This window comes from Nomascus leucogenys, chromosome 15, assembly GCF_006542625.1.
Source record: "Nomascus leucogenys isolate Asia chromosome 15, Asia_NLE_v1, whole genome shotgun sequence".
NCBI classification, from domain to species: Eukaryota; Metazoa; Chordata; class Mammalia; order Primates; family Hylobatidae; genus Nomascus; species Nomascus leucogenys.
In genome coordinates, this window is record NC_044395.1 from 10,556,635 (window position 1) to 10,571,061 (window position 14,427).

General features: G+C 41.6%; 1 pseudogene; it reads right to left on the reverse strand.

Annotated features, from left to right (window-relative positions):
* Positions 1 to 12,126: 12,126 nt before the first annotated feature.
* LOC100586856 lies at positions 12,127 to 13,148 on the reverse strand (annotated as a pseudogene).
* Between the last annotated feature and the right edge of the window lie 1,279 nt (positions 13,149 to 14,427).

Consider the following 14,427-nt stretch of genomic DNA (forward strand, 5'->3'; position numbering starts at 1 on the left):
ATAAAAATCCCAGCAAGTTATTTTATTTATATCAGCAAGCTGATTCAAAAAGTTATATGGAAAAGGACAAAACTCAGAGTACCAACACAATTCTGAAGAAGAATAAAGTCAGAAGACTGATACCACTTGATTTCAACACTTACAATGAAGCTATATTATTGAAGACAGTGTGGTATTGGTGAAAGTATAGATACATAGATGAAGAATATAAATTCATTGAGGGCGTGGTTACCTCAACATTGCTTGGAAGAGTGACTGGCGTGGATGCTTAATAACTATTCAGTTGGTGAAAGAATGAAGGTTCCAGGAGGTTTAGAAAATTATTTTTTACAAGGCCACGTTTGATTTCCTGAAGCCATTAATTTAAACACATTTAAAGAGAAAAGATAGCATCTCAAAATATAAGTGAATGGCCCATTCTCTTCACAGTGGTTGCTCTCTGTTCTTGAGAGTTCATTCTACATCCACCCCTCCGTCTTCTTTATCTCTGAGTGAGAAGGATCTTTTTCTAAAGGGACTCAGGTATAAGTGGGAAGTGTAGTGCACACAGTCAGAAATTAGCCTCATTAGGGCAGCACTTTATAAAAAGTGGAGATTCTACTTAAATGTTTTTTTTCTACTTAAATGTTTTTTGTCAACTCTCATCTTCATAATCTTTATCTAGCAGTCAATTAGGGTCCTCAGAAAACCGGCATCTCTATGTAGCAAAACTTGAAAGAGCACTTTAAGTTTGGACTTCATAGGGACTGCAAAACTTTTTATTTAGAAAAATTGAACCCACCCTTTGGTGGGAGAACTATATATATAAATGACACATTGTAATATAAACACTGTCCAAAGGGTTTATTCCTAATTCAAAATCTCTTTCCTTTTTAATCAGTTTCCAGAAGGAACTGGGGATCCCACTTGACCATTTATGGAAAGGAGGGGAACATAGCCAGTGAGTTGGAAAGGGATCCTGCAATCAATCAATCGAGCTAGATTTTTCTTTAGGGTGCTAGGAACTTGCCTTCTTTTCACTTACCTCCTTCTATTTTTGTAGGTGGCTTCTTGCTTTTCTGGACTCTTACAGGGTTTTTAGGCTTTGTTCCTGCTCAAAGTCTGAGTTTTAAGAAATATATCATAGATATAAAAGAATACATATCTAGCAGTTATGTATGATTTAGAAGCTCTAAATTCAGTTCAGCTCACATGCCAGAGTTGTCCTTGTCAGTGGTAGTGGGGCTAGAGTATTTACGCCTTCACACTAATCAGTCATTCCTTCTGGGTTGCCTCCAATGAAGTGCAAATTTCCAAGTAATTTTTGCATCTCCTGTGTAGATAAACCACACTTCAGCATCCTGAGGCAAGCTCTCAGGAAAAGAGAAGCAGGAACAGGTGTTTGAATTTCGTGAACTTACTTGAAGCTATTGTGCATAAAAATCTGATAAGAGGCCAAGCACGGTGGCTCATGCCTGTAATCTCAGCACTTTGGGAGGGTGAGGTGGGCGGATCACTTGAGGTCAGGAGTTCGAGACCAGCCTGGCCAACATGGCGAACCCTATCTCTACTAAAAAATACAAAAAAAATTAGCCAAGCATGGTAGTGCATGCCTGTAATCTCAGCTACTGGGGAGGCTGAGGCAGGAGAATTGCTTGAACTTGGGGGGTGGAGGGTGCAGTGAGCCGAGATTGTACCACCGCATTCCAGCCTGGGCAACAGGGTGAGACTCCATCTCAAAAAAATAAATAATAAATAAATAAATAAATAAATAAATAAATAAATAAAATCTTATGGGGGACATAGGAGGAACACTGAAAGGATGTGGTACAGCTCCCAACTGACAGGTGTTTTTAGGTTTGCTGTTGTGATGTTAGTGAAACCCACAACCCCAAATTCAAACTGCATTGCGTTTGAATTGTCTCTTGAGCTTTTCCTTTGTTTAGTATACTTATCTAAATTTTTAGTTTCTATTTGTTGAGTAAAGTTTTGGTTTTGCCCATTGGAATCAATTATTCCCCCTTAGAATGGAAAAGAGGCCTGTTTTACTGTTAGCGATATCCTTGCTTCCTCCGTCTTTGCTCTTCCCATTTAGAGCTGCAACCACGACTCCGTCCCACTTACCCTGGCCCTGTTCCATTTCTGACGAAAACTAGCAGTTTCCAACAGATCCCGCCCCCCTGGAGGACTTGGATGTCTTCTTGCTGTTCCCGGCCTCCCGTTCCATATGCCTGAGATAGTTGGGTGGCCTACATTTTATCATTTTACTTGTCCTATCCATTTGGGCCTCATTTGTAGGGTTGTGTTTCTGACTGTGCTGTTTGTCCTCTGTTTGACATTCAAATGCAGTCTCTGCACTTATCTGTCCTGCACTGTCCCCTGGGAGTCTTGCTGATCTGAACTGCATTAGCAGACTTCCTTGCCCTTTGTCTTAGTGAACAATGCAGGGAAAAAAAAAAGAGCAAGGCAGGATATTTATTCCTCCGTCCTCCTCCTGTGGGAGTGCTGTGGACCGCATCCATCCACCAGGAGTCACATTCATGCCAAGTGAGGCCCTCCCACACAGTTCTCTCCTTGTCCACTTCAGCCTACACATCGTAATGGTGCCTCCTTTACTAGCCCTGCACTAACCCGGTGATTTTCCTACATCCCACTGACAACACTGTAAACCATATGGGTTTATTCTGTTCTGTAGATTCTGCACCAGAGAGCTGAGGTGATGAACCAAAAGATCCATTTTCCAAGCTCTTGTCTGGCCAGTGTGGGTATACTCAACTACTTTACCAGGCTGTAGGATACAGGCACAAAGGAAAGATGAAGATTATGATCAGCAGTTACACATCTCTCTTCTCTGCTTGCTCATGGAAAGAATGGTGGAGTAGAGTTTCTTGTCCATGCCCTAAATTCAGGAATCTCATCCTAAGTTGGAAGTGCTGGTGAATTGCTCCAGAGCAGTGTTTCTCTTTCTCAAAGTTATCTACGGTGCAAGCAGGCTTGTAATACAGCTCCCAGAGACATCCCAAACAGGGTAGGATGTCTCTGAAGTGTTTTTGATTTGAGAAACATTTTGTTAAGCTATCTAAAAAAATTATACCCAAATATCCTGAGCTCCCAGTCGCAGTTCACATCACTGACTAGTACAGGAAAATAGATGGATTGAGGGGAAGCTATGTTTTTAAACTTTCTATTTACTTCTTTGGGGCTTTAAAAAATTAGGTATTTTGCACTCAAACACAAGGAGATTTGAGTTATATTTATGGACTGTTGGGAACAAGATTTTACCTGCGGCTATGCATATATGTGAGATATATGTTTCTATGTTGGTCCATAAGAGGAAATATGACTTTGTGCAAATAAATCCTGTGAAGGAGCTGGTCTTTGGTTTAAAGCAGATGATTCCATTCCTCTTTGACTGGAAACCTATCCTTCCATGCCCTAGGGGAGCATAGAATGAAAATAATTCTTTCTTGCTCACATTTCCTTCCTTACTCTTTCTAAAGGGGGTTGTTATGCTCCCGACTGCTAGGACTGGGAGACCAAACTGAGCATGTGATGTGCTCTCGCCCAATTTGTAGGGAAGTGATCGTAGCTGGGTTTGTAAAATTACTCTGTGGCGTTAGAAGGCATTAGAGAATTCCATTGTAGTTGCAGATCCAAGCTCTGCCTTCCAATCAACTTTTACCCAAATTAAATCTCCTCCTTTGATCTCCTTTTGACTACTGTATCTTATTTCTCCATTAGTTCTCCCCTCAGAGTGCTGAATGGAGACTGATTGTCCCTGTTACCATTCCTCTCACCCAAATATTCTATCGACCTCTTTATACACTCAGTGATTCATCTCCTAATATCACTTGCTTTTCCCCAAATGTGTAGGGTTTGGGACTCTGGTCATTCCTCTGCCTGGAAAGGTCTGCCCTCTCCTCTGCTGGTCAGCTTCTACCTATCATTCAGGACTCATAGCAATATGTTCCCAGCATAACATAAACCTGACCATGTATTTCTGTAGTAACAATGCTATAATGAGACATGGTTTCTGAGGGGAAATTTAGCGTCAAATAAAAATATGATCAATGATCTGTCCTAAAAGCAAAACGATACATCATATACAATAAGCAATAATTATTTTATAATTAAAATCAGATCTCCAATTTTATAAAATGAACAATAAACTACTTCCTGTATTGATTACATAGGGCACCTCAATAGTCATTAACCTGTAAATCATAGCCCATGAAAAATAGATCTTTGTCATAACATAGACCATTTAAAATCTAAATGCCAACTATATTCATTTTAATTAAACATTAAATTAATAACTATTTCATTAGATTTAATAAGCATTAACAAATTTGGTGGATTAACTGATGGCTATTATTTTACAAAACTGTCCAGAAAATGTTCAGTTGACATATATGTATATTCAATATATTATGTCTGTGTAGCAAATGAACTCTTTTTATGTTTATTCTATCATCATGAAAGCATCAAAGTTTGACTTACTCTTTTTATTTTATTTTATTTTTAAGTTCAGGGGTACATGTGCAGGATGTGCAGGTTTGTTACATAGGTAAATGTGTGTCATGGTGGTTTGCTGCACCTATTAATCCATTACCTAGGTATGAAACCAAGCATGCATTAGCTCTTTTCCCTTATGCTTTGATAAAAGACTTACTCTTTTAAGAAATACCCATTGATATCAACAGCAGATGGATAAATAAATTACATATTTATACTTAGTGTAGGTGCAGCAAGAAGAAGGAATGATCTACTGCATCACCCAACATGGATGATGCTCACAGACATAAGGAACCAGGCATAAAAAGCTATGTATTAAATGGCTCCATTTATACAAAGTTCAAGGACAGGGAAAAGTAATTGTACGTGATAGAAGATAGAAAAGACTGGGAAGGGGGAGAAGGAATCTTCTGATGTGTTGGAAATATTCTGTACCTTGAGCTGGATAGACATTGATTTGGACACTGGAAATTCCTGCATTTTACCTTTTTTGTTCCTACATTTTACTCCTGCATTACATACAATCTAGAGTGCAGGAGTGTATGTATGCATATCTTACAATGATAAAGGGTTTAAGAACCCCACCAAGAATTTTAGGTGTGAGCAGATGAAGAATGGCGGTCTTCAGAATCCGATCTTTTTATCCATTTTTTTTCCTCAAACTCTATCAAATGCAGCCTGGAAGGTTTAAATACATCCAAACAGAGCACAGTTTTTGTTTGTGTGTGTGTGTGTGTGTGTGTGTGTGTGTGTGTGTGTGTGAAGCAAAAGGAGGGTCTGTCATCCCGTCACTAAGGTGATGACGTATGGGGTTTATGGGAAATCACTGGGGCACGAGAGAGCTGCTGCACAGCCTGGACACTGGCCTCCTCCCACCCCTTCCTCAGCCCTGTGCCAGGCCAGCTTCCACTGTAACCAGTCAGGGTTCTTAGGTGTAAACAACCGTATATGATGCTGGTTAACTTGCGCAAGAGGGGAGTTTATTGGAAGGAAATGGGCTATGGGAAAGAACCAGGTTTGAGAACAGGCAGGATTCAGGAGAAGGCAGACAGCCGGAAACACAGCCAAGTCACACCGCAGAAACTGTCAGGATGCTGACGGGCACAACCAACACCACCTCCACAGGCAGCTGAGCACTGCTGGCAGCAGTCCCACCCCGAAATCTCACCACACTCTAGAGCTGTTGTTGGAATATGTTGCCTCTGCCTTCTCCATTATGAACTCTGCATTTCTTCAGAGACATGGTCATGAGTGGAAGCACCCAAGTGGCTGAGGCTGGGTCATGTGTTCGATGGTGGCCGCTTCCATCACGTGGAATCAATATTTAACGTCTCACTTGAATATGCCTGTCTCAAAGTCCAGGTACAGAGGGAGGCTCGCTTTTCCCTCCTCAGTCTATGTAGGGCTATCTTTCTCACTGTTGGCTTTTGTTTGAGAGTCTATGTCTCCCTTGGGAGACTGACGCTGCCAATGCCTTTGACTTTGCATAAGAAATCCTACTACCTAGCAGCGTTCATCATTGTTCTCACAGTAAATGAGGGAGTTAGAGTTTGAAGTAGCTTGGACTGGCCTTAAAACCTATATTTTTGCACTGAATGATATTGCTGTATCATTTTAATTTCTCTGAGAACAAGAGAACTAATTATTGCCTGGACCCCACCTTATAACCGCAACCTACTAATCAGTCATAATTTTAATCTGTTATAAGTTTGGTTATATTACAGCCTGGTATACTGATAATAGCACACTCTTCTCAGATATAGTAGGCATGAGTTTGTAGCTCTGCTCTTTTACTAACCAGATGTATTGGAGCTAATTATTTTACTATATTAAACTTAGTTTAGTTCCTTGTAAAATAGGAATAATGCCAGTCTCATATGGCTGTTATATTAATGTGTGTAATTTATGGAAAGCACTTTTCTTAGTGTCAGATACTTCTTTTCAGTTGATTTCCTTCCTTTCTAAAGGAAATATGAAGTTTTATATTCGAAATTAAATTTAGTAAAATTTATTTTTGAAGTACTATATAATAGGTAAGAACATAAAAGGAAGCCACTTCTTGAGTTGCACACCAGTGACAGGTAAGTTCTCTTTTCCCATTTAACAGACAGAGTAACTGACGCTTAGAGACATTCAGTAACTTGCTACTTACAGCTAACATTCCAGAAAAGTTGTGGAAATATTATCACATGCTTTTCCTTTTTTCTTTTTCCTCCCTTCTCATAGAAACAGTTTTGCAATTTTTCTGCCCTTCCCAAGCCTGGCAGAAGTCTTAAAGTTTACTCTGTGGGGAGTTTGAATCGGAAGACCCCTGGACTCTGGATACAAGGCACAGTTGAGGGTAAAGAGACTGAGCTCAAAAGACAGGGATTATGTGAAATTCCTGGAGTTAATCACTGAACTCTCTTAATATGGCTGGCATTATTATTAAGGCCACTCTTTCTCCACCCCATAAATTAGGAGACTGTGGTCTCCTTTCTGGGGAGACTTACCAGCCTATAAGGAAAGACCTAGAGATACTGAAATTGGTGTTCCTCCAAAAAATAGCCCACATGAACCACGATGAGTGACATCCTCCAGTTTCCATGCATGACATAAGCCCACGGAGTGGCTATCAATGTCTATAGTCATTTCCCAGAAGGAGAAATTAGAGAAAACTAATGATATTCTTAGTTTTGAGAAAACATTTAGGGATCATTGAGCATTTGAAGAAAGATTACAAGATGAATAAAAGAAACTCGAGATGGCCGGGTGCAGTGGCTCACGCTTGTAATCCCAGCACTTTGGGAGGCCGAGGTGGGTGGATCACAAGATCAGGAGATTGAGACCACGGTGAAACCCCGTCTCTGCTAAAAATACAAAAAAAATTAGCCGGGCGTGGTGGCGGGCGCCTGTAGTCCCAGCTACTCGGAGAGGCTGAGGCAAGAGAATGGCGTGAACTCGGAAGGCGGAGCTTGCAGTGAGCTGAGATTGCACCACTGCACTTCAGCCTGGGCGACAGAGCGAGACTCCATCTCAAAAAAAAAAAAAAAAAAACTCGAAGCAGAGAATATTATGTGCATTTACTGTCTATCTAACGGCATGAGAATCTTAGAGACTGCTGATCTAATGTGGCAGACCGGAACTTATCTTGTCTTGACCAGTCTGATCATGTCTGTGGTCACTGGGAAGTTCCTACATGGGATGACCATGAAGGTAGCCTGCCTGTTACTGAAGTTACTGGGAAAGAACTCCGATAGGAAGCTCTGGAACAAGAACCCTCTTTTCCATTAGCGCTCTGCAGGAATGGAGAATGAGAGCTGCAACACAACCAATAAGGAATTTTCTGGAGACCACGCTTCACTTCTTTAGAAACTTTCGCATCTGGCAGGCACTGTCTGCCACCTCCTGTGCCCAGGTTTTCTGGTGGGGCCCCGCTGAGCCATGGAAGGAATGGGAACAGCACTCTGCCATCTGCCCCAGGCCAGCCAAATGCACTGACTCTGGATTCTGCTATGGGAATTCTCCTTCCACACAGCTACTGAACCAGACAGGCCAGCCGTGGATGTCATCAGCTAACCTGCATTTTGGCGTCAGGCTCTTATAGTTTTGATGTTGATATCTACCCTGGGATAGGTGACATCTTTTAGAGGATTTATGGCCTGGATTTTGAGCCTAGATACAGGCTGGGGGTGGTGTTGAAGGAAAGGAGAAGGAGCAGGAAGAAAGCCTTTGGGATTGGTTTCCCATTATCATTTCCCACAAGGAGAAATTACAGGAGCTGATGCATTCCTCATTTTGTGGTGAAAAAACAGGTGACATGAGGTTAGGGCTCCCTCCATGGATAATTCAGTATGCAAATCACATCACAAGAAAAAAGAGGGCCAGGTCTCCCAGCTCGCTGTTGTTCCACATTCTCTCTCTCTCTTTTTTAAGAGTTTTTTTTTTTCAGAGCAGTTTTAGGTCACAGCTAAATTGAGAGGGAAGTAAAGAGAGTTCCCACATACCCCCTACCCCAACACATGCACAGCCTCCCCCACTATCATCATTCCCCAGCAGAGTGGTACATTTGTCACAAAATTGATGAAGCTGCACTGACACCACATTATCACCCAGAATCTGTAATTTACAGCAGGGCTCACTGCCTGTAGCACATTCTGTGGGTTTGGACAAATGTATGATGACATGTATCCACCATTATAGTATCATACAGAGTAGTTTCACTGCTCTGAGAATCATCTGTGCTCTGCCATATTCTCTGTAGTAAGATTTTGTAGTGGATGAACAAGTTGAGAGCTCCAAATTATACATGTAATAATGGTTTGGATGGGGTTTATAAGGAGATGGAAAGGAAAGTAGAGAAGAAACAGAAACAACATTTATTCAGCACATACTATGTGCCAGGCAGTGTTGGGCACCAATCATGTGTAATTAGAGCTTTGGAGGTGGGGAACAGAAAGCCGCTCAGAGAGAATAATGCCTTGCCTAAGAACTTTTGAAGCTCTGGGCCCTGAAAAGATTGTTGTGGCCCAAATTCCAAGATCCATATGATTTAAAATGTTATTTTTCAAGGTAATAAAAAACAAACCTGAAGATAAAACACCTTATTTCTAGGTCTTTCATTGAATATTATGGAGACAATAATAATTCATGTTAACTTTCTCAGTTTTTTGGTCCCTTCTTTTTTGGTCTCCAAAATACATGTTTCGGACAAAGATTTTCCGAACCGTGGGTTATGATTCAAAAGCAGACCACTAGGGACATCAGGGCATCAGCAACAAGGGGAAGCCTGCTGCCAGAAACATGACTGTCAGATCCAAGGGCCACTCCTGGCTCAGCCCCTGGAGGTGGTGCCTGTGTGGTGAGGCAGCAGGGCACCTGAGAGTGTGTGCTCTGCAATTGCATGTGTAAGGAACATGATATTGCTGAGTGTGTGGTGTGCACAGCCAGTCGGTTGCAAGCCCAGGATAGGCAGAATGAGGATGCAACAGCTTCAGGCAGCTGGCTCTGGGGAGAGGATGTTTACAATTCCAGTCTTGGGAGGATCAGTGCTAAGAGCATGAGACAAGTCTCCAAATACAGCAGTCCTCCCTTATCAGCAGGGGATACCTTCCCAGACTTCATGCCTGAAACCATGAATAGTTTTTTTCTATACATACATATCTATAATAAAGTTTAATTTGTAAATTAGGCACAGCAAGAGACTAACAACAATAATAACTAATACAATAGAACGATTATAACAATATGCTTTAATAAAAGCCATGTGAATGTCTCTGTCTCAAATTATCTTGTTGTGCTGGACTCTCCTATTTTCTGACCATGGTTGGCTGTGGGTAACTGAAAGCAAAGCCATGGATAAGAAGGGACTACAGTGTCTTGCCAGGCTGTGAGCCAGAACACTGATAATGACAGGGAGGTTTGCTCTTGAGTAGGTTGCTGGAGGAGGATGCAGACGCTGGCTTCATCAGGGACTGGTGCCAGGATGCTCTCCCTGGGCTGGCCCTGAATAGGTGGAGCCCTGTGGTTTTATGCTGTCCTCTCATTACTGAGGTGTGGGAGGTGGTAGGGAAGGGGAGTGCTCTGGGGCCAGGCCACCCATTTAATTGGAATGGGTGTGGAATTTGAGTTTTTAAAAAATGCATTGAAGGCCTTCGTTTTTTGGGGGTGAAATTGGAGACACAAGGCTCATCTAGCATTGCTTCCCTTCATGGAACTCTTTGTCCCAGGGATGTTTAGATCTGGGCCCTGAATAATTCCTCCAAACCGCCTTGCATTTGGTACAAACTTTATTTCTGTGACCCCAATCTTTTTCCAAAGTGTTTCAATATCATTGTTAGAATTTTCTTTTATACCCATAAGTCTTCTGGAAAAGTTAGGAGAGGCTTGGCCAGGTAGAATATTGAAAAGATGATGAACTTTGAAATTTAAAGGCAAAAGATCCCTACTTGAGTTAAAGAAGTTACATATGCCCCAGCTTCCTTTCATGTAAAATAGAAAAATAATATGCTCTTCCAGGATTGTGAAGATTGATTAAAATATGGCATGAATTGATTTTAAAATATATAGTACAGTACAAGGGTCAACTCTTGCTTTAAATGTGGGCCACACCAGTGTCAACCTATAGGTTTTGGACTTAGTGGGTCAGGGTGATAGGGTAGGCAGAAGTATATAGAAATACATCCTCAAGGGCAGGAAGACAATTATTTATGCAGGACACAAGATTTTGCAGTGAAGTGTATTCCTGCCCTGATCATATGGAAGAAACTATCTCTAAAGGGAGGAAGTTGTGGGCAGACAGTGGAAGGAAAAGATCTGAAGCTATTTTTAAGGAGCTATTGAAATTTGAAGTACACGTTTATGGCAAAACCAACAAGCTCAGAGGAAATGGGTTATCAATTGGCTAAGAATTTGGTAAGTAGAGCAAGACAATTTGGATTTGCTTCCTGGGGCTATCACTTCTGTAAATGCCAGAAAATTACCAATCTCTGTAAATATTAGTTTCCTCATTTGTAAAATTAGTAACAGAATCTATTTCATTAAGAATTAAATGAGATAAAGCATATAAACAGTAACATCTGGCTTGAATTAAACATCCAATACATGTTAACCATTCATATCATTACTATGAATTTTAAAAAGCTCAGCTCTTAATTATTTATTATTAGCACATGTCAAACTTACATTTCATTTATTAATGAGGCAGCCACCAGGAAGACAAAGAAGCTAGTTCTAAGAGCATTTAAGGTATGGGGACATACCTACAAGATTTTATATATATATCTACAAAATCAAACACATACATGCACGTAGTTAGAAAAATCATGCTGAAATAAGATCGCTTGTTAGATATGTGAATGGTTAACGTCCCACAGAGCAGTACAACCATACTCCTTTTACAGTTAACTCTATTGAGCTATACAAATTATGACTTATCAATTTATGCAAAACTGTTACCTTATAAAGTTGTAAAATGTCTTGCCCTTTATCAGTTGAAATGTCACAGGACATTTGACTGAAGAGTTTCAGATTAAAGTCAAACAGATATTTTAGAAAGTGATCTAGCTTGATATTCAAGAATCAATGATCTTATTTACATTTTTCCATATGGGGATAAAATTTTATTTAACACGATTCAAGGAATTTTTTGAAGATACTGAGCAGAAATGAGATACTAAAGATACTGAGATACAGAGATACTAGAAGACACTGAGTGGAAATGAGATAACTGATGATAGGAGACAGGGAAATATGGAAGGGAAACAAGGAAGAGGAAGGACTGATTAAGGTGAAGGGCTGGGGTGGGTGGCTGGGGTCAGTATATCTAAGGAACATTTGGTCAGAACCAGGGTAGACAGCAGACTGAGAAAAAGTAAGTTACTTCTGGACTCCCAGGAGTATGCTTTCTGAATATAGGAATGGAAGAAGTCTTCGGCACTTCTTGTGAAAGTCTCCTTCTACTGCAATTTACAGGAAGCAGTAGAAGATGAGTGCTGTATCACAGCAGTACGCTCACATGGGTTCTAAGATGAGAACGATTCTCACACGGAGATACAGGCTGGACAATGTTGGAGGGCACTCTTATGAAGAGCTGGAATGCATCTGAGAAGACTGCTAGAAGTATGACTACTAGAAAATTGGAAGGAAAGCCACTTATGGTTTTATAAATCTCCAGAAAGCTTCTTTCCTATATTGGTATCGTATTGGGTTGATTAGCAACTCAAGATAATTACATCTACAACAAAACTTACTCCTTAGTGTTTTCTGCATGGCAGCTTTTACCTCCTTGTTTCCTCAGGCTGTACATTAGGGGATTCGGCACATAGATTACTGTAGTATAGAACACAGAGGCCACATTCTCCTGGGCCAGGGAACTGGTTGTGGAGGGTTTTAAGTACATGAATGCAGTCTATCCGTGGAACATCCCCATAGCTGCAAGGTGGAAGCTGCAGGGGCTGAAGACTTTGGACCTGCCCTCAGTGGTGCTGATGTGGAGGATGCTGAAGAGAATGAAGGTGTAAGAAACAAAAACTGTCTAGATCATGATTCTCAGGTTGAATCTAGCAAAAAAGAAGACTGCCATCTCAACATCATAGGTACTAGATCAGGAGAGCTTCATGAGACGGAGGATGTCACAGAAGCAGTGACTGGTGAGGAGTTCACAATAGGGCAGTTTTAATATGAGCCCAGTCTCTTATTGTGGAGACAATGAGTCCCATGGTGTAGACCACAGCCATCAGCAGGGAGCAGGTGACATGAGAAATGATGACGTTGCAAAGCAAAGGGCAGCAGATGGCAACATAGTGGTCGCAGGCCTTCACCGTCAGCATGTAACACTCAGCAATGACAAAAACCAAGAAAAAGTAGAACTATGACATGTACCCTGCATAAGAGATAATGTTCTTCCACACAAAGTTCACCAGCATCTTAGGGTTAGTAATGGAGGAGTAGCACAGATCCAAGAGTGACAGATTGCTGCAGTAGTTGTACATGGGGGTGTGAAGCTGAGAGTTCAGACAAATTAGAGTGATCACGCTCAGGTTCCCCACCATGGTGACCACATGGATATCGAGGAAAAGGAGGAAGTGAAAGAGCTGGAGGTTTGGCCGCTTCGTTAATCCCCTGAGACTGAACTCTTTCACTATAGAATGACTTTTGACAGTCATTCTCCTCTGGGTGGGATGTTTGTAGGAATGGAAAAGAAGAGCCCTGTGAAAGGTCATACCTGAATTTACTTGTTGAAGCCAGGCAGGAACATCTGCCCTTGCTTGAGCAGTCCTGGACTCATTCCTGTTCCTTCTCCTTTCTTTCTTTTTTCCTCTGTTCTTTTTTTCTTTTTCTTTTCTTTTTTTTTTTTTTTTTGAGACGGAGTTTTGCTCTGTTGCCAGGCTGGAGTGCAGTGGCATGATCTCGGCTCACTGCAACCTCCACCTTCTGAGTTCAAGTGATTCTCCTGCCTCAGCCTCCCGAGTAGCCACGCCCAGCTAATTTTTGTATTTTTAGTAGAGACAGGGTTTCACCATGTTGCCCAGGATGGTCTCAATCTCTTGACCTCATGATCCGCCCACCTCAACCTCCCAAAAGTGCTGGGATTACAGGCGTGAGCCACCAGGCCGATCCTTCCTTCTCCTTTCAGTTGAACCACCCAGAGTCTTCTTGATTTCAGAAACTAAGAATGTGAGAGGAAAAAGGGCCAAGAACTGAAGTTTTTTCACCAACAACAGTGACTCTCAACCTTAGTTGCCCATTGGAACTGTGTCCAGGATTGGTTCCTTCTGGTGGGTTCTTGGTCTCTCTGACTTCAAGAATGAAGCTGCAGACACTGGCAGTGTTACAGTTCTTAAAGATGGTGTGTCCGGAGTTTGTTCTTTCAAATGTTCAGATGTGTCTGGAGTTTCTTCCTTCTGATGGGTTCGTGGTCCCACTTGACTTCAGGAGTGACACTGCAGACCTTCGCAGGGAGTGTTACAGCTCATAAAGGCAATGCAGACCCAAAAAGTGAGGAGCAGCACGATTTACCATGAAGAGCAAAAGAATAAAGCTTCCACAACGTGGAAGGTGACTCCATCGGGTTGCCACTGCTGGCTAAGGCGGCCAGCTTTTATTCCCTTATTTGGCCCCACCCACATCCTGCTGATTGGTCCATTTTACAGAGCGCTGATTGGTCAATTTTACAGAGTGCTGATTGGTCCATTTTACAGAGTGCTGATTGGTCCGTTTTTACAGAGTGCTGATTTGTGTGTTTACAAACCTTTGGCTAGACACAGAGTGCTCATTGGTGCATTTTTACAGAGTGCTGACTGGTGTGTTTACAAACTTTTAGCTAGACACAGAGTGCTGATTGGTGCATTTACAATCCTTTAGCTAGAAGCAAAAGTTCTCCAAGTCCCCACCCTACCCAGAAGCCTAGCCAGCTTCACCTCTCAGAACCACCTGAGGAAATTTAAACATTAC